We start from the raw sequence: 21,352 nt of genomic DNA, 5'->3' as shown, positions 1-21,352 counted from the left end.
TTTGGTACCAGGGCTGGGGGTGTAGTTGTGGAGATGTGAGGGAAGGGATGGTAGGGGAAAAACAAAGGAGGAGGCAATAATGCTTGATAAGAAATGTACTCATTACTTTGCTCATGTAATTGTAGCCCCTTTGTATGGTATTTTCACAATAAAACACACACACACACACATACATACATATATATGTATATATATACATATATATATACATATATATACATATATATACATATATATACATACATATATATACATATATATATATATATATATATATATATATATATATATACAGCCCAGGGAAAAATTCAGATCTCTTACAGAAAAGAAAATCAATGATTTCATGTACATAAGAATAAAAATGGGGAATGAAGTAAGGAGGTCAGATCTGACTGGTGCCATATTGGCCACATGGTGGATGATAGGGTCTGATATCTTGTCTTCATTCTGGAGGAAGGAAAATGCCTCCACCCATCATCTGACTCCCAGGTAATGGATATGCCCAGATCCCTGGAGGCAGGGGCGAGCACTTGGCTGATAGAAATTACCAGTCCCAGGCACTGGACTGGCAGATTAATAACCTGTGGACCTGTCCCCTGCTGAGACCCTATTTAGGCCCAGCCCAGACCAACCATCATTATGCCATGCCACATGTGTCTCTGTAATCATGTCTTCTGACTCATGTCCAGTCATGGCATCACAATTCAGATCTCCATTGGAGTTGAGTTGGTTTGTTGGTATTGTTTTTGTTCTTTCTTTCCTCTCTGGCCTGTTTCCTAACTGTGTTTTGTGTATTTGGGAACTTCAGGCCTTTGTAAAAATGGGTGGCCAGCAGCCTGCTAACTGTATAATAGAGACTCCAATATTCCATCTACCTAAATGTGGCTTCTAGGATGCTTCACCTTAGAATATGCCTAGTGAAGAACTTCTTCCAGTCTGTGGGCTTTCTATTTATCTTGCTGTGTCCTTTGCTGAACCTCTGCAATTTAATGCAGTTCAATTTACCCAATCTTTCTTTGATGTGTTGTGATTCCAGGCCTTTATTAAGGAAGTTTTGACCCATGGCAAGGAGCCCTTGTGTTTGCCCTATTCCTCCCTATTTTCCAGATATCTACTTTTACCTAAAAGTCTTTGATCCATTTTGAAGTTGATTCTGGTGTATGAAGTCAAAGCAGACACCCTGAAAACATTACAAGAATAGGAGAACTCTAGGTCTCCTTGGCACAGGCCAAAATTTTCTTAGTAAAGACCAACAAACACAACAAATCCAAGAAAGGTTGGACAAATTTTATTGCATGAAACTGCAGAGCTTCTGCATGGCAAAGGACATAGCTAGCAAGATCAAAAGAAAGCCCATCGACTGGGAGAAGATCTTCACTAGCCACACAATGGACAAGGGCCTCCTATCTAAAATAGAGCTCAAAAAATTAAATCCTCCAACAATAAATCCTCAACTTCCTGATTAACAAGTAGGCTAAAGACTTAGAATTCTCTGAAGAAATAAGAATGGCCAATAGACACATGAAGAAATGTTGAACTTCTCTAGCCATAAAAGAAATGCAAATCAAAAGAGCATTGAGATCCACCTCCCCCTAGTTAGAATGGCTAGAATCAAGAACTCTAATAACAGATGCTGGAGGGGATGTGGCCAAAAGGGAACTCTACTACATTGTTGCTGGGATTATAAACTTGTTCTACTACTTTGGAAAGCAATTTAGAGGTTCCTCAAATGACTCCACATTGAGCTGCCCTATGATCAGCAATCTCACTTTTGGGCATTTACCCAAATGATCACAAACAAGGCCATACTAAAGCTACCAGCCCAACTATGTTTATCGCAGCATTATTCACCATAACTAAGATATGGAACCAAACCAGATGCCCCTCAGTAGATGAATGGTTCAAGAAAAAAATGGTATATATGTACAGTGGAATTCTATGCCTCCATCAGAAATGGAAAGACTTAGAAAAAATTAAGTGAAGTAAGCCAGACTTAAGGGAAACCATGGGACCTATGTTTCTTTATCTGCAATAAATAATGTGTCTAGGACAAGTAGAGGAGGTCAAAAGCTACGTACGTGTGATCATATAACCTGATGCTAAGCAAAATGAATCCCAAGATAGGGACACAAATGATTTTATCTTTCTTGATATAGTTTTTAATGTACTTAGAAACAGAAAAATCATTTAGTACATTGTATATTCTTCCCCCATGGTATAATCCCAGTTTTCACTGTATTTGATTCTGATACCCTGAATCTTGTATATATATTCTTCTAATTTGGGGAGGGGATGGGAAATAACAAAATGCTAAAATAAAGATACAGGTTGACCCACTGTAACAATGAGTTGTACAAGACACTATGTTCAAAATGAATGTTACAACATTGGAGAGGGGGGAGGGAAGATTTGGGGAGGAGAGAAAGGATAGTTGGAGAGGGGGGAGGGAGGATTGGGGAGGAGAGAAAGGATAGTAGGGGAAAACAAAGGAGGGGGTAACAATGCTTGATAGGACATGTACTCATTTACCTTACATAATTGTAACACCTCTGTACATTATCTTTACAATAAAAAAATATAAAAGTCTTTGTAGAGATGGAGACCAAGCTTGCCCTTAGGAAGCCCCAAGAAAAATGTGGACTCTATAGAGGTGTGTGTTGCGGAAGAGGTGGGAGAGATTGTAAAAAGCTTTGGTCAGCACTGCAGTTGACAATGTACCTGGAAGTACCAGGGGTTTCTACTGCTCTTAGTGTTCAGGCAGTGGTGCCGGAGCAGCACGGAGCAGCCGCCAGTTCCAGCATGTGGCATCATGTACATGATTTCACATATGATTTTTCTTGTTCTTTAAGCTGATCTAGTAGATTAGTAAATGCTCAACATTAACAGATCTTTCATTTTTCCCCACAATGTCTTGGATTTGGTAATATAGTCAGGAACTTGAACAAGCCTACACCAAACTTGTTCTTTTCTGATGAAAAGAATTCTATTTGCCTTCTTCTTTTGACAAAAGTATGAACGATCAGGATTTACCCAACTGGAGCAGTGAGTGTGTTGACGATGGACTTAAGAACATGGATTGAAGTGGTCAAAAGGACCTCTTCCTGTGGCCATGTTGGCTTTCACAAATAACTTTCTCAGTCAGTGGGTGCTGAAGTCCTGGCCCAGGGCATGATCTCCGGATCCCGCCTCTCCTGGTGCCTCTGACGACCATTCATCATGATTTTTCTGTGTAAGGTACAGTTCAGTGCCTAGGAGGGTACTGACATGGACGCAGTTGATGTGGAAAATCAGGTGGAACTGAAGGAACAAAACATGACTTATTAATAAAGCGTTCTAACTTCAACACACACTTAAAGATTTCTCAGCAAGAGTAGATGCAGTTAAGGAAGAAAACCTGAAGCTAAAATCAGAAAACCAAGTTCTTAACAATATATAGAAAACCTCATTTCTGCTTCTAGTGTTTTCCAAACTGACACAAAAAGCAAAAGAAATTAAGGGATTGAGTTCATTTACGGAATTGCTGCTTCTCTTTCTCCCTTTCCTTCTCTCCATTTCTTCACCCTCCCTCTCTTTCTACCTCTCTCCCCCCTTTAAAACTTGGGTAGATCCCAAAAGTTACAGTACCTTTGTGGCTTGATTGAATATTTATGAAAACAACGTCAAATATAGACAAAATTAACTACTTAACAGGAGACTTCCATTAGTCTGTATATTATGTTAGTCTAAGAAAATGTGCAGATGTCTTTAGAGACTTTAATCTTCAAGTTAAAATATATGCAATTCTAATTATAATGTCTTATTGAATTTGCTTTGATATATAGACTTAGCAATGTCTTTTGCTACATGCTTACTTAGTAAGATATACAAGAAAACCACGTTGTGAAAATGTGACCAAAATCATGTACTGAATGCACAGCTTTATGTAGGTATCTATCCGCCATTGTGTGCCTCTCCTCCATCTGCCTCATCCTCCCTATTTCCCTTCTCCTAAGTCAAGATAGTTTCACATTTGTAAAAGTACTTTGAGTAGTAATCACCCAACAGTAACCTGATCTGTAAGTCCTGAAGTTAACCAAAACCTTGCCTAAAGTTTGTCAGTTGTGCTAGTAATAAGATAGGACTGATGGTTTCTCTTCAATCATTTGAAAACAGATTTGGGCTATAAAGAGGATTTTAATTTGAAACAAAATTATTAAATTGAGATTTGTATAAAAACAAAAAAAACAACTTGCTTTTGCACCAAATAACCCAGTTGGTATCTGAAAAGATAAGAATTTTGGTTATGTATCTATTAGAAGTAGAAAATCTTGGAGGAATAAATATAAATAGGTAAAATATTGATAAAAGTAGCAACCTAGTCCAAATGTTTTCACTCCAGATTTGTATTGTCTCTGGCACAGAACAGACTTTTGGGGAATATATATATATATATATATGAAAATGGGGTAAGCTTGAATGATCTTACATATGCCACATGCTATGTTCTACCAGCTCTAGGGTTTGGTTGCAAGGTTTATTTGTTGTACCGAGTCAATTAACTGTTACCAAATTCCTTGATGATTGTACTAGTATTAGAATCATGAATAAGAGAATTTTATATGTATAATTGGTAAGCTCAGTATTTTTATCTCACTCTTTCTGTAAATTCAACTATTTGGTTTGTAGAAATTTAGTCATTCTTTTAACAATTTTTAAAAATTTAGTTCATAGATTCCATTTGGTAAAGGAATCAATATGAGGTAATATCAAGATATTATACTAGGAAAAGAGATCCACTAATATAGCTTATGGTTATTAGATTTGAACTACTTTAATCATGGAATAATCATGTGTTAGTATAAGATTTGATGAATTACTTTAACTATATAAAGATGTAATAGTCATACTGCAAATATTTTGCATCCCTTTTGTGACCTAATTTTACAAATATTTAAAATTGTGTTGCATTTTTGCTTTGCTGTTTAATAAAAATAATGTTTTAGAGAAAAACCAAGCTTTTTCTTACATAGGCCACATGCTACGCTATATCAGCTCTAGGGTTTGGTTGCAAGGTTTATTTGTTGTACCCAGTTGTAACCAACTTTCTCTTCAGAAGCTAGTTTTTGCAGCTCAGCAAGAGTGCCTTTCCTGTCCACGCTTCCCGTCTGTTGTCTGCTGTAAAGGAGACCCAAGCAGTGGTGGGCAGGCCCCCAGAACCCAATATGAGTGTCAGCTCTTCCTCAGAGAGCTTGGCATGGAGGCCCACAACTTCGTGGCTGACAACTTGGAGCCCAAAACTCATCTTTCTTACCTTGGCTTCTCTGTGCCAACCACCGCAGCCAGTGCCATCTTATGACCTCATCGAGGTGGGGTCTTAAGCATTTTATTATATAATAGTACAAATTCTCTCACAACTTACATTAAATTATTTACTCAGTCCTCTATGGTAATATCATATTTTCTTGTTGTTTGTCTCTTTAACAGAGAAACAAAGAACACTTTAGTTCAAATGTTAATTTCATATTTTCCCTGGGCAATATGGTGCAAGGAGACAATTAAGAGGTTAGTCTCTATCGTAAAAGAGCTTAATGTAAATGCCTAAATCAGAATGAAATACTTGCTTGGTGGAGCTACAAATGTGTCCTTGTAGTTTAGGTGAAACAGTTCATCCTAATACTCTGTATTTTATTGTTACTCCCTGACTTTATCCTAATACTCTGAAAGTCAGGGAACAATAATAACACACTAAGTTTCACTAAAATGAGAAAATCACTTAAGTTGAGAGAGTTCAAGGATCAGAAAGACAGGTGTAGCAAAAGATCTGCTGTACAGAAGTGGTAGATAGAAATAAACTTAAATGTCTTTCTGATCCTTGAACTCATTTTTTATTATCTCCAATTGTACATATGAGTTACCATTTAACAAAGCAATTTATAATACAACTCACTTGATCAGTGTTACTCAACATTCTCACTCACCCCTTCTGACCTTTTCCGAGTTGTTCTTCCTTTTCTTAGTTGTTTGGAATATACATGGAATTCTTGATTTCTCCCCCTCTTCTCTTCATTTGTCTACTGCTCTCTCCTTGGCCCTACCTCCTCTTGTAAGTACTGTTTCTTGGTGCTTATTTTGTTGGACTATCACTTTGCTTTTCTAAGGAATTTTGAGTACTTTGAGTATTCGCTTAAATCTGTCACTTGGATATCATCCAGTGTTTACTTACAGGTTTCATTTTTTAAATAACCACATTTCCTTGATTCACTTGTCCATTTAAGAGCAACTGTGCTGATTCCATTCCATACTGGATATCCACTTGCTATTCCTTAGGTTGCACAGTATTCTATGGTAACTCATAGAATCCAGCCAGATGTCACATGTCTCCAATCCTAAGTGTCTGTTACTTTCACTGATGTGTTTGTGCTTCAATTTTCTCATTTGCAAAATGGGGTAAATGGACACATCCATCTTTCTAATTTCGCTAAAATTAGCAATTAAATGTCAATATACAAAAAATAATAGAAACAGTGCATGACACATAATGTTCAATGTTATGTGAATCCATACCATAATTGCTGATGACAATTCTGACCTCTTAAGATTAAGTGAGATGTTGAAGTATATAACATATAATAAATATAATATCCCTTACTACTTTCATTATAAAGTACTTTTAAAAAACTAGACGCTGGTGGCTCAGGCCTTTAGTCCTAGCTACTCAGGAGGCTGAGATCTGAGGATCATGGTTCAAAGACACCCAGGGCAGGAAAGTCCATGAGACTCTTATCTCCAATAAACAATTCAGAAAACCAGAAGTGGCACTGTGGCTTAAGTGGTAGAGCACTAGCCTTGAGCTGAAGAGCTGAGGGACAGCACTGAGGCCCAGAGTTCAAGCCCCATGACCCACACCAAAAAAAGACTTTTACAGTTTGAAATAACATGCACACATGTGCATGCATGTAAACACACACACACACACTTACTTAAAGAATACCATGGTAAACTCTCAGAACGCAGTTTTAGAAATCTGTGAAGTTGCCAGTAAAAGCATTGGCTTAAGTTTTATAGGGCAATGTATTTATGCCTAAGGTCCAACTTCCAAAAACTGACATAGAAATTTACATGATATACTTGATCAACCTTTTGAAGAGGCTTATTTATGTCATTTTAGAATAAAGCAATTCTATGCTGATAAAGCTTTGCAGCACTCATTTCTTCCACCCACTTGAACAACTTTAAAGTCTGTAAGCTTGTCAAGAAGCTGTTTTTCATTTCACTTCGGAACTATCCATAATAATAATAATAATAAATGAGAAATAATAAAAAAACATACATTAAAGGGCATTTATAATAATAGTAATAAAATGTTCATACACTTGGAGATAAACCAACTTTTAAAATGAGTTTTGGCTATAAACTATTCTTTCACATTAACATATTTTGAACAAAAGCATGCAAATGTTTGGGTAGTTGTATTTTTTCTTCAATAGGGTTTTTTTGAGGTTTTATATTTAACAGCAAAAAGATATTAAGTAGAAGGTACAGAGATTTCCTATGTACCCTGCCACACTATCACTATCCTCTGAGTAGTACATTGTTACACATGATACCACATTATCACCTGAAGTATCCCCCACAGTTTCTATCAGGGTTAACACTTGGTATAAATTTATTCACATTCATGGGATGAACATCACCATGAATCTATCATGACAGCATCAATCGATCTCTTTATCCTGCTTTCTCATTGCTCCACTCTGTCCCTTTGCCCCTGGTAACTACTGACCTTTCTACTGTCTCCATGGCTTTGCCTTTTTATGCCATGTAATTGGAAAGGGAACATACATTTAAAAATAGTGCATACATATGTATTATTCTGATTGGTTTCTTTAAACAAGTGATTGATTAAATTTCCTCCATGTCTATTGCTGGATACTCATTTATATTTTAGCACAGATTACTACATTGGATGTGCCACAGCTTATTCATTCAGTTAGTTACTGAAGGACGTCTTCTTTCCAAATTTAGACAAGTATGGATAAAGCTGTTGTGAATGCCCACATTGTAATTTCATTTTAGACATGGGTTTCTAGCTCTTCTGTGTAAATAGTAAGGAACATGATTTCTTTTTTTTTTTTTTTTTTTTGTAGTTTGTTTTTTTTAAATTGTATTTTATTTTATTTGAGAACATACTGTACAGAGGGGCTACAATTACATGGGCAGGATAATGCATACATTTCTTACCAAGCATTGCAGCCTCCTCCTTTGTTTACCCTTCACTTCCCTTCCCTGCCTCCCCCCTCCCCCCACCCAATTTTACCCCCCTCCCCCCACCCAATTATACCCCCCTCCCCCCCCCACACCGAAATTGTAAAGCTGGTTTTGACATGACATTTTGTACTTCTCATTGTTGCAACAGGTCCACCTGAATCCTTAAACGACTTGTTTGTCCCCATCTCCTCCACATGATATACTGACATCAAATATAGTGAAAGCGGGGGTTACACTGTGGGGGAGGGACATACAAAGCAACAAAGAAATAATCTTATAAATGCATTAGAAACACATGCATGAAAGAAACGAAAACATTAAAATACATATTTAAGGGTTCATTTTCCTAACATCACATTATCTGGCCTTTTCCGCTTGACTCATACCTATACTAGATATTGCAAATAAGGGAAACCATGGGACCTATGCTTCTTTGGGCCTGGCTTACTTCACTTAATATAATTTTTTCCAAACCTTTCCATTTCCTAACAAATGGGGAAATGTCATTCTTTCTGATGGAGGCATAGAATTCCATTGTGTATATATACCACATTTTCTTGATCCATTCATCTACTGAGGGGCATCTGGGTTGGTTCCATATCTTAGCTATGGTAAATAATGCTGCAATAAACATAGTTGTGCTGGTAGCTTTAGTGTGGTCTTGTTTGTAAACATTTGGGTAAATGCCCAAAAGTGGGATTGCTGGATCATAGGGGAGATCTATGTGAAGTCTTTTGAGGAACCTCCATACTGCTTTCCAAAGTGGTTGAACAAGTTTACATTCCCACCAACAATGAAGTAAGGTTCCTTTCTGTCCACATCCCCTCCAGCATCTGTTGTTATTAGAGTTCTTGATTTTTGCTGTTCTTTTTTTTTTTTTTTTTTTTTTTTTTTTTTTAAATTGTATTTTATTTTATTTGAGAACATACTGTACAAAGGGGCTACAATTACATGGGCAGGATAATGGATACATTTCTTACCAAGCATTGCAGCCTCCTCCTTTGTTTACCCTTCACTTCCCTTCCCCGCCTCCCCCCTCCCCCCCACCCAATTTTACCCCCCTCCCCCCACCCAATTATACCCCCCTCCCCCCCCCCACACCGGCATTGTAAAGCTGGTTTTGACATGACATTTTGTACTTCTCATTGTTGCAATAGGTCCACCTGAATCCTTAAACGACTTGTTTGTCCCCATCTACTCCACATGTTATACTGACATCAAATATAGTGAAAACGGGGGTTACACTGTGGGGGAGGGACATACAAAGCAACAAAGAAATAATCTTATAAATGCATTAGAAATACATGCATGAAAGAAACGAAAACATTAAAATACATATTTAAGGGTTCATTTTCCTAGCATCACATTATCTGACCTTTTCCGCTTGACTCATACCTATACTAGATATTGCAAATAAGGGAAACCATGGGACCTATGCTTCTTTGGGCCTGGCTTACTTCACTTAATATAATTTTTTCCAAACCTTTCCATTTCCTAACAAATGGGGAAATGTCATTCTTTCTGATGGAGGCATAGAATTCCATTGTGTATATATACCACATTTTCTTGATCCATTCATCTACTGAGGGGCAATAGACACATGAAGAAATGTTCAACATCCCTAGCCATAAAAGAAATGCAAATCAAAACAACATTGAGATATCACCTCACTCCAGTTAGAACAGCAAAAATCAAGAACTCCAATAACAACAGATGCTGGAGGGGATGTGGACAGAAAGGAACCCTACTTCATTGTTGGTGGGAATGTAAACTTGTTCAACCACTTTGGAAAGCAGTATGGAGGTTCCTCAAAAGACTTCACATAGATCTCCCCTATGATCCAGCAATCCCACTTTTGGGCATTTACCCAAATGTTTACAAACAAGACCACACTAAAGCTACCAGCACAACTATGTTTATTGCAGCATTATTTACCATAGCTAAGATATGGAACCAACCCAGATGCCCCTCAGTAGATGAATGATTTTTGCTGTTCTAACTGGAGTGAGGTGATATCTCAATGTTGTTTTGATTTGCATTTCTTTTATGGCTAGGGATGTTGAACATTTCTTCATGTGTCTATTGGCCATCCTTCTTTCTTCTTCAGAAAAGCTTCTCTTTAAGTCTTTCGCCCACTTATTTATTGGGCAGTTGTTTCTTTGAGGATTTGTTGTTGGGTGGTTTAATTTTTTGAGTTCCAAGTATATTTTAGATATGAGACCTTTGTCCGTTGTATGGCTAGTAAAGATCTTCTCCCAATCGGTGGGCTTTCTATTGATCTTGCCAGCTATGTCATTTGCCCTGCAGAAGCTCTGCAATCTTATGCAATCCCATTTGTCCAACCTTTCTTTGATTTGTTGTGCTTCCGGGTCTCTATTCAGAAAATTTCGACCTGAGCCAAGGAGACCTAGGGTTTCTCCTATTCCATCCTGTAATGTTTTCAGAGTGTCTGCTTTGAGTTCAAGGTCTTTGATCCATTTGGAGTTGATTCTGGTGCAGGGTGATATATAAGGATCTAGCTTTAGTTTTCTACATGTAGTTAACCAATTTTGCCAGCACCATTTACTGAAGAGGCTGTCTTTCTTCCATTCTATTGTTTTAGCTTCCTTATCGAAGATTAGATGGCTATAGGTCTGTAGGTTCATTTCTGGGTTTTCAATTCTATTCCATTGGTCCTGAAGTCTGTTCTTATGCCAATACCAAGCTGTTTTGATTACTATGGCTTTATAGTAGAGTTTGAAATTTGGTATTGATATTCCTCCAGCAGTGTTCTTTCCGTTGAGGAGCGTTTTTGCTATTCGGGGTCTTTTATTGTTCCATATGAATTTTTGGATTGCCTCCTCTATTTCCTTGAAGAATGAGGGTGGAATTTTGATAGGTATTGCGTTGAATTTGTAGATAGCCTTGGGAAGTATTGCCATTTTCACGATGTTAATCTTGCCAATCCAGGAGCATGGGAGGTTTTGCCATTTTTTAAGTTCTGTGTTGATTTCCTTTTTCAAGATTTTAAAGTTTTCATCATAGAGGTCCTTCACTTCTTTGGTTAAGTTAATTCCTAGGTATTTTATTTTTTGTGGGGCTATTACAAATGGAGTTGCTTTCCTAATTTCAGCCACACTTTTCTCATTGTTGGCATATAGAAAAGCCATTGATTTTGGGGGGTTAATTTTATAACCTGCTACTTTGCCAAAGTTTTGAATCAGCTTGAGTAATTTGGGAGTGGAGTCTATGGGATTCTTTAAATACAAGATCATGTCATCTGCAAAGAGGGAAAGTTTTATTTCTTCTTTCCCTATTTGGATCCCCTTTATGTCTGCATCTTGCCTTATTGCTGTAGCTAGGCATTCTAATACTAGATTGAAGAGAAGTGGAGAGAGTGGGCATCCTTGTCTTGAGGAACATGATTTCTAACCAAACATTTTCACCATATGACCTTGCCATTATGTTCCTTACTTCCAGTGTACCTGTACAATTGCATTCTCACCAGAAATGAGTGAGTTTCTGTTCATGTCCTTCAGCATTTGGTGGAGTGAATGCTCTGGATTTGGGCCATTCTAATAGGCTTATAACAATACCTTTTGGTTTAGCATCATTCCCCTGGAGCATTTTTCAGGCATATTTGTCATCCTTGCATATTTTTGTAATATACACAGTGGAATTCTTTCACATGTTTTTGCTTGGGTTGATTATTAATAGTATATTTATCAGGCTATTCAGACTTTTTTTTGCCCTTTAGTAAGATTTTATCCAATTCCTGTTAATTATTGAGTTTTTTACCCCATAATTGTCCTGTGTTTGGAGTGAGTTTCATGGAAATCAGCTGCACCAATACCTCAATCTGTAGTAATACCAAATAAACTTTAAATTTTGATACAGTTTGCACCAATAAACTTTAAAAAGTCTTGGTGCAGATCAATTGAAAAGTGTAAGTTGAATTTTTTTAAATTAATGCTAGTTTAAAAATAGCATTTAAACTAGAGATCTGAGAATCTTGGTGTCCTGGCTTCACAGTTTGAAGCCAGTCTGCTTAGGAATGTCTGTCAGACTGTTACCTCATTAGACAAAAAAAAAGGCTGGAAGTGGAGCTATGGTTCAATTGGTAGATGGCTAGCCTTGAGAGTGGGCAAGCGTTGAGTTAAACCCAGGAATAGCACCAAAAAAAAAGGTATTTAATAGGATGGGATTTGTGCATTTAAAACTATGACATTAGGGCTGGGAAGGTGGCTCAGTGGTAGAGCGCTTGTCTTGCAAACATGAGTCCCTGGGTCCGATTCCTCAGCACCACATAAGCAAAAAGAAAAAAAAAACTAAAAACAAATAAAACTATGACATTAAATAATTCAAAGAAAAGGAATGCAATGAACTTAACAAAAAATTGTTTAAAATGTCTATACAATAGGAAGCAATGCATAGATTCAACTCAATCTTTTAAATTTCCAATGGCACTATTCATAGAAGTAGTAAACAAAAATAGAATATACAAATGGTACCACAAAAACCTTCTATAACCAAAGCAATCTTGATAAAAATGAGCTGGATTATCACTCTGGCTACTTAAGAGGCTGAGATCTGAGGATCGCAGTTCAAAGCCATCCTAGATAGGTAGTCCGCTTATATGATTCCTGTTAGTGAAATGAGCTCCTTTCCCATAACTTAGTATACTTCTTCCCCTCTCCACAGCTTAGCATGCTCCCTTCCTAGGCAACACTAGGCCCATTTAGTAAATGCAGTAAGTAATCAGCCTCCAACCCCCTTTATCTTGGGATGGCACTTCTCTGGGGTGGCTACCACCATATAAGGCAACAAGAGCCGCTTACAGTGACCTTCAGGTCCAGGCAGTTGCAGGACCCCTTATCTATCTATTATTTGGACAGCAGCCATAAATCCTAGTCTGCCATGATGAAGCCCCTGGCCCACACATCCACACCAGGGTCTCCTCCTAAGCCTCCTAGGTTACATAGGTCACCTCAGACAATAGCCGGTGCTTCTTCTCACTTCTCCCTTGTGGGAAGGGGTCTTGTGGTTCCTTTCCCGGCAGGCAATAAACCTTTCTTTGTTCTCTGTACCTGGATGTCTGCATGATTTTCTGGCAAAGTGTAATTTATTCTAACAATTCCTTATAGAATCATTTTTGAAAAATGTGTTTCTGCCTAGCACTTTGGAATGTCACAAGTATTATAATGGGATGGCATAGTTAAAATCCAGTTTATGTCAGGTACCAGTGGCTCATGCCTGTAATCCTAACTACCCAGGAGGCTGAGAACTGAGGGTTTTGGTTCAAAGCCAGCCCAGGCAGAAAAGACAATGAGACTTATCTCTAATAAAATACTCAAAAGGCCAGATGTGGCATTGTAGTGCAAGTGGTAGAGTTCTAGCCTTGATCACAAAAAGGCTCATGGACAGTGCCCACACCTTGAGTTCATGCCCCAGGACTGGAAAACAAATCCAGTTTACAATCCTCTCACAAATCCAAGGAAGTCTCTCTATTTTTGGAAAGTACTAAGAATGCAAAGCACTTTATTTTACACTTCAAAAACAACCCACAGTTTTCCATAGCTAGTTATGTTTAGGATTGTACAAAACAGCTCATTCTTGCTGGATCATTATGGTAGGTTCAACAATGGTCTCCCAAGAAACAGTTATATTCTAACTCGTAATACCTGTGGGTGTTGATGGGAAAGAAAGAAGATTTGATTAATAATCATGAGACTAGATTATTCAAATGGATCCCTCATGGCTATAATCATGACTGTCCTTAAACTAAACGCAGAGAAATATAGATTCCATTATTTCCTTCATTTGTGGTAGCTACAATTGCCTATAACTTTCTAAAAACCAGAGGGTAAGCAGTGGGTGAGAAAGGGGTTATGAATGAATTAACTGAAGTGTGATAGACTCTATGATAGAGAGTGCAAATAGAATAATTCTTTTAAAAACTCTTCAAAGTTCTTTTAAAAGTCAAAGTTCAACAAAATAAATACCAGGAAATGGGTACTAGTAAGAGGAGCGAGTGAGGCCAAGTGGAGGGAATGAAGAGAGAAGGGGTAGAATACAGGCAAGTATTAATTTTATATACCACAGAATTGAGAAATATAAGAGGAGTGTGTCAAAAGTGGTGATGCTGTTGAAGTGACAACACAGATTAAGATGCATTGTGCACAAACTGCTGCGCTAAATGGCAAATTTAATGCATAACCCAAAATTAAGATAAATGAGGGAAAGGGTGTGTTAGGAAAGATGGATGATTAAGAAGTTTTAGAAAGGAGTTTCCATTCACCAAAGCATAGGTAGATTTCATTAGAGAGGGGTGATGTGATGAAAGCAGAGTTGGGTGATTATGCTTTGGTGATGGAAGAAGACACCACAGAGAAAGAAATACTAATGGTCACTAGAAGCTGGAAAAAAAATAAGCTAACAATGTTCCTTCAGCCTCCAGATAGAACATATTTCAAGTTTTCTAGTTATTTTGGAGATGGAATCTCATAGATTTTTCTGCCCAGACTGGCTTCAAACTGCCATCCTCTAAATCCTGCCCAGATAGGATTACAGATATGAGCTACTGATACCTGGTTTGCTAGGGGGTTTTGTTTGTTTGTTTGTTTGTTTCACATCAAACTGCTATTTGGCCTATTTGGGGCCTCTTCACCTCCTCTCATTTTCCACCATTTTTGTTTTTTATCACTGTACAAGGCTATATGGCTCTATTTCAGAGCTCTTCAACTAAAAGTTACTACTTTTCTAAAAAATTCGGTAAGCTTCATTATACTGCTTTCTGTTGAAGAGCTTTAAATAATCCTTGCCCAATACTATTTTTGTTATCCAGGACAATAGATTATTATAGGCAAAAGAAAAATTCAGGACAGTACTCCACAAATAGGGCATTTTATTTTGAAATAAATTATTTCTTACTTTGTGTCAGGGTATATTACAAGGACAAACAGAAATCTCTAGGGAGGGAGTTAAACAGAGAAGTTAATAGTGTTTTGGAGCAGCAATACTGTATTGATTCTATTTTACTTATTCTTTGAGTATGGTCAGTTTCCTACTCTACAGTTTACCTAACTATGGTAATTTCTTGTGTCCATTTTTAGTACTCTGTAGCTTACCAATTTCCTCAGTAACTGAGTATACTGGCTATTTCATTTTAGGACCCTTAAATACAGTTTATTTTTTTATTCTGGGATTTGCCTTCTGGACTTTGCATTATATTCACAAACTGCTATGTTGAAAGGTCAACTCCTTTGTACAACTAAAAGATTAAAATAAAATTTAAAATAAAATCACAAGTTTCAGTGAGTTTATAAGTGGTTAAACACCTGTCTGGCTGAAAAGTGGCACATCTAGAGAGAGCATGGAATATTCTAATTCCTGAGTGATGTCCTTTTATAATCCATAATCTAGGAGTAAACTTGTTCTTAGGACTGTGAACCATTCTAGAAAATGATCTAACAAAGAAGGGATGATGATTGACATCTGAAGGGGGGCAATCTTGTAAGGCTCAACCCTGAAGTGGATGGACCTGATGATTTACCAATATGCACCAGAGAACTGAATTAGATATTTTTGAGAAAAAAACCACAGATCTCCAAAAGAGTTGAGTGTGAGAATAAAGTTATCTTTCCCCTATATTTGGGCACAAAAATGTAATGGGGAACAGTACTTCAGAAGCTAAGAGAAGGTAAAAATGTGAAGCCCAATGACCAGTAAATAGTTAACTCCAACGTGAAATTTAGTGTTGAGTCCTAGCCCAATTTGTTTTCTTTTTAGTTGGCTTTTTTCTAAGTTTTAGTAGCAGTTTCTATATATACTGAAGTTTGTTGACTCTGTATAAGGTAAAGTTCCCCAAGTTCCTCTTCAGGGACCTGACATGGAAACTGTCAAGAAGAGGAGACCATCTGTCCCAACTTAGGTGCTCCTCTTCCAAGGAAGATTCTCCAAATCTGAAGATTGTTACTGGAATGGGGGTGGGGTTGCAGGGTTACTCTTCGGAGGCCATGTGAATCAAAATGTCTACCATTCTGGTTTTTCACCCTGCTGATTGTCATTGTGAAATCTGTGACTGACCTACTGCCACTGAATCTGTCTGGGACTCCAGTTTCTCAGTTGGAAACCCAATAGATCAGTCGCTGTGGAGACTGGCCTGGCTTCTGAACGAACCAACACAGATATGTTTTTCCATTACTGTACCTGAGGCTCTCACTAGACCTGCAGGAGATGGAGGCCTGATCTCCAAGGGTGACAGGCAGAGAGAGTGGAGTTTGGTCAATATAGCAACCCCACCAGATCCTAAAGAGAGAAGTGGACAGGGTTAATTACAAGTTTCTTTCCGAACTTATACTGGACTATAAAATTTTAAATAATGTTTTATGATCCAAAATTTCATTAAACACTGCACACACACTCACACACACTCACACACACACACACACACACACACACACTGATAGTTGTAAACCATAAGGACCTCTAGAATTAACCAGCAATCTCTGCTTATCTAGTGCTAAGCAGAACAAGGTTCTTTGGTCCTTCTGGAATCTTCCTCACTCTCACAGATACATATATCATCTACCCATCCAGGAGGGAAAATGTGCACCTCTCATGAGTGGATACAACACACATGGGAAGAATTGGGCACCAGAGCTCAGCCCCTCCCCATCTCCTTCCTCAGCTCTGGTGTGTTCTTACCTGGGATCCAGAGCATGAGCAGCCCCAGGAGTTGAGCAGGGCAACTCATTCTGAGAGTAAGCAGTCCTTGTCAGCCCTGGCAAGCTTAGAGCTGAGCTTTTATGGTGGACTTGCAGAGAAGCTCCTTCCCAGAGAGCAATATGCAAATATCCTGGTAAGTGCAGTTGTGAGAGACAAACTGTCAGGAGAAAAACAAAGTGACACCAGGAGGGTGGGGCATCTCCTGTTAGTTAGAATCATTAACTATGATGAAGAAACTTGGAAAAAATTATATTAATGAAGTAAGCCAGTCTCAAAGAAACAAAGGTCCCATGGTTTCCCTTATCTGCAATAACTAGTATATGTCTAGGACAAGCAGAAGTGGTCAAAAGCTATGTACAAATGACCATATAACCTGATACTAAGCCAATGAACCCCAAGAAAGGGGCACAAGAGATTTTATCTTTCTTGTTGTTCTTTTTAATGTACTAATAATGTACTTTGTGAGTTTTTCTTTGTATGTTTTTCCTCCATTGTACAACCCCTGTTTTCACTGTATTTGATTCCGGTGTCCTGCATCTTGTATATACCTATTTCTAATTTGGGGAGGGACAAAATGCTGAAATAAGGATACAGGATGACCATTGTAACAATAAGATGTACATGACACTATGTTGAAAACAAACTTTACAACTTTGTTGGGGGTGGGGGTTAGAGAAGAAGGAGTTGGAGAGAAATGGAATGGTAAGGGAAAACAAAAGAGGAAATGGACTCATTACCTTGCTCATGTAATTGTAACCCCTATGTACAGTACCTTCACAATAAAAATACGTATTAAAAAAGAAAGGCAAAAGGTGATAGGAGGATTGGGTGGAAGGGCAGGGGGAGGATGGGAAGGGATGGTAAAGGGAATCAAAGGAGGAGGCTACAATGCTTGATAAGAAATGTATTCATTATCTTGCCCATGTAATTGTAACCCCTCTGTACAGTATTTTCACAATTAAAATAAATAAATAAATAATGAAAGGCAAGAGAGATGTTCTATGTGTTCCCTAGAGAGGGACATGCCTTCATGATTCCTCCTCTTTGCCTGCGCCCTAATTCTTCAACCCTTTCCAGGCATGTTTTACAGTTTTCTTAAATAAAGATGCCTTTTCATTAAGTAGTGAGTCATTCTTATTTAGTTACTACATATTTATTGAAAAGTTTAAGTTTGGTTACTTTATTTTATTTTTTATTGTGAAATTTTATTACTATAAAATAACTAACACCTGTAACCCTCATAGTTTTTAGATAAATAGCAATGGAAGGGATGTTACTCAACTGATTTTATGGAACAAGTATTACACTCATTCCCAAAAGAGAATTCCAACAACAAAAAAGAATTATAGACCAATCTTTTTGATGAACTTAGGCACAATAATTCTCAATAAAATATTTGCAAATCAAATTCAGCTTCACATTAAAAGATCATAAAACATGATCAAGCATATCGGTTTCTATGCTGAAAAAAAGAAATTCTCAATATATAGACATCACATATAATGCAAGACTTAAACAGAATCAAGGCTTAAAAAATAGCATGATTACTTTAACTTATCCAGAAAAGCTTTTGACAAAGTTCAACATCCTTTTTATGATACAAGTTGTAATGAGGCCTGTCAAAGCAGACACTCTGAAAACATTACAGGATGGAATAGGAGAAACCCTAGGTCTCCTTGGCTCAGGCCGAAATTTTCTGAATAGAGACACAGAAACACAACAAATCAAAGAAAGTTTGGACAAATGGGTTTGCATAATGTTGCAAAGCTTCTGCAGGGCAAATGACATAGCTAGCAAGATCAATAGAAAGCCCATGGATTGGGAGAAGATCTTTACTAGCCATACAACGGACAAGGGTCTCATATCTAAAATATACTTGGAACTCAAAAAATTAAACCCCCCAACAACAAATCCTCAAAGAAACAACTGCCCAATAAATAAGTGGGCGAAAGACTTAAAGAGAAACTTCTCTGAAGAAGAAAGAAGGATGGCCAATAGACACATGAAGAAATGGTCAACATCCCTAGCCATAAAAGAAATGCAAATCAAATCAACATTGAGATATCACCTCACTCCAGTTAAAACGGCAAAAATCAAGAACTCTAACAACAACAGATGCTGGAGGGGATGTGGACAGAAAGGAACCTTACTTCATTGTTGGTGGGAATGTAAACTTGTTCAACCACTTTGAAAAGCAGTATGGAGGTTCCTCAAAAGACTTCACATACAACTCCCCTATGACCCAGCAATCCCACTTTTGGGCATTTACCCAAATGTTTACAAACAAGACCACACTAAAGCTACCAGCACAACTATGTTTATTGCAGCATTATTTACCATAGCTAAGATATGGAACCAACCCAGATGCCCCTCAGTAGATGAATGGATCAAGAAAATGTGGTATATATACACAATGGAATTCTATGCCTCCATCAGAAAGAATGACATTTCCCCATTTGTTAGGAAATGGAAAAACTTGGAAAAAATTCTATTAAGTGAAGTAAGCCAGGCCCAAATAAACATAGGTCCCATGGTTTCCCTTATTTGTAATATCTAGTATATGTATGAGTCAAACTGAAAAAGTCAGATAATGTGATGTCAGGAAAATGAACCCTTAGATATATATTTTAATGTTTTTTTCTTTCATACATGTGTTTCTAAAGCATTTATAAGATTATCTCTTTGTTGCTTTGTATGTCCCTCCCCCACAGTATAACCCCTGCTTTCACTATATTTGATGTCAGTATAACTTGTGGAGGAGATGGGGAAACCCAGTTGTTTAAGGATACAGGTGGACCTGTTGCAACAATGAGAAGTACAAGTTGTCATGTCCAAAACGAGCTTTACAATATTGGCGCCGGGGGGGTGGGGGAGAGGGGGGGTAAGGAGAAGGATTGGGATTGGGGGGGAGGGGGGAGGCTGGGAAGGGAGGTGAAGGGTAAACAAAGGAGGAGGCTGCAATGCTTGGTAAGAAATGTACGCATTATCCTGCCCATGTAATTGTAACTCCTCTGTACAGTATGTTCACAAATAAAATTAAATTAAAAAAATTCTAATGAGGCCTGGGAATGTGGCTTAGTGATTGTGTTCACTTAGCATGCATGAAGCCCCAGGTTTGATTTCTCAGTAACAGATAAACAGAAAAAGCTGGAAGTGGTGCTGTGACTCACATAGTAGAGTGCTAGTCTTGAGCAAAAGAACCTCAGGCACAGTGCCTCGCCCCTGAATTCAAGTCCCGGGATGGCAAAAATAAATAATTAAAACTGCAATAACTAGTATATGTCTGAGACAAGCAGAAACGATCAGATAATTTGATGTTAGGTGAAATGAACCCCAAGATCAGGATTCAAATGTTTTTTTCTTTCTTTTGACTGTTTCTAACATATTTATAAGATGATTTTTTTTTTGTTGCTTTGTATGTCCCTCCCCATGGTGTAACACCTGCTTTCGCTGTGTTTGAGGTTGGTATAATTTGTGGAGGGGAAGGGAAAAATCAAATCATTTAAATAGGGATACAGTTGGACCCATTGCAACATTGAAATGTACAAGACGTTATGTCAAAAAACGATCTTTACAACTATGGCCAGGTTGGGGTGGGAGGGAAGAGGGGGATGTTGGGGGAAGATGGGAAGAGATGGGAAGGAGAAACAAAGGAGGAGGCAACAATGCTTAATAAGAAATATACTCATTACCTTGCCCAAGTAATTGTAACTCCTCCTTACGGTATTTTCACAATTAAAAAATATATATTCCATAAAAATATTTTAATAATGAAAAATGAGGAAATTGTCAAATGTGATGAGAAGCCAACTGTATTTTATGCCCATTGACCAACTTTGTGGTGTTTTCCCTATCAAGTAACAAAGATAATTTTACATTTCGCTGTAGAAACTTGGATCCATAAGTATATTTCAACAAGGAATGTGATGGTTATAAGCCATGAAGTTCTTTCCACAGAGCACACTTAATTTCCAAGAAAAAATAATGCAGCTAAGAAAAATCAAACAACCATTACCTTAGAATAGAATTGAAGTGAATATCATCAGTAATGGAACTGAGTGAAAACAGTGACTTTCAAGTAGATATCCTGGGAAGAACTCAGAAGTACTGCTGTACATTCCTCTAAGCATGGATTCTTGAGTCTAACCTTGATGGAAAGTGCACAAGTCCACACCAAAGGACATTCAGGAATATAAGTGGTTGTGATCCTCAAGACTGATAAGATTAGGGGACTGAAGAGACTTTGGAAGATTTCCAGGGAAGAGGAGGAAAGGCAGATCTAGGAAAATCTGGCCTAGACTGAACTATTATGTGACAAAAGACAATGGGGGATAATTGTCAGTGTTTGACATGAGCCTAAGAAAGAATTAGACTTGTATATTAAGGTTATCTTCCTGGG

General features: G+C 37.8%; 1 long non-coding RNA gene across 1 annotated transcript; it reads right to left on the bottom strand.

The window, feature by feature from the left end:
- Positions 1 to 13,769: 13,769 nt before the first annotated feature.
- On the bottom strand, positions 13,770 to 17,085 carry LOC138804227 (uncharacterized). The gene is made up of 3 exons (XR_011365207.1): positions 16,933 to 17,085; positions 16,435 to 16,533; positions 13,770 to 13,907 (listed from the first exon to the last, which is right to left on the bottom strand). It is a non-coding gene; the product is annotated as an uncharacterized lncRNA (long non-coding RNA).
- Between the last annotated feature and the right edge of the window lie 4,267 nt (positions 17,086 to 21,352).

The sequence above is a fragment of the Dipodomys merriami genome, unplaced genomic scaffold, assembly GCF_024711535.1.
Source record: "Dipodomys merriami isolate MVZ:Mamm:240054 unplaced genomic scaffold, mDipMer1.0.p SCAF_36, whole genome shotgun sequence".
Taxonomy (NCBI): domain Eukaryota; kingdom Metazoa; phylum Chordata; class Mammalia; order Rodentia; family Heteromyidae; genus Dipodomys; species Dipodomys merriami.
This window is presented reverse-complemented; position numbering and strand designations above follow the sequence as displayed.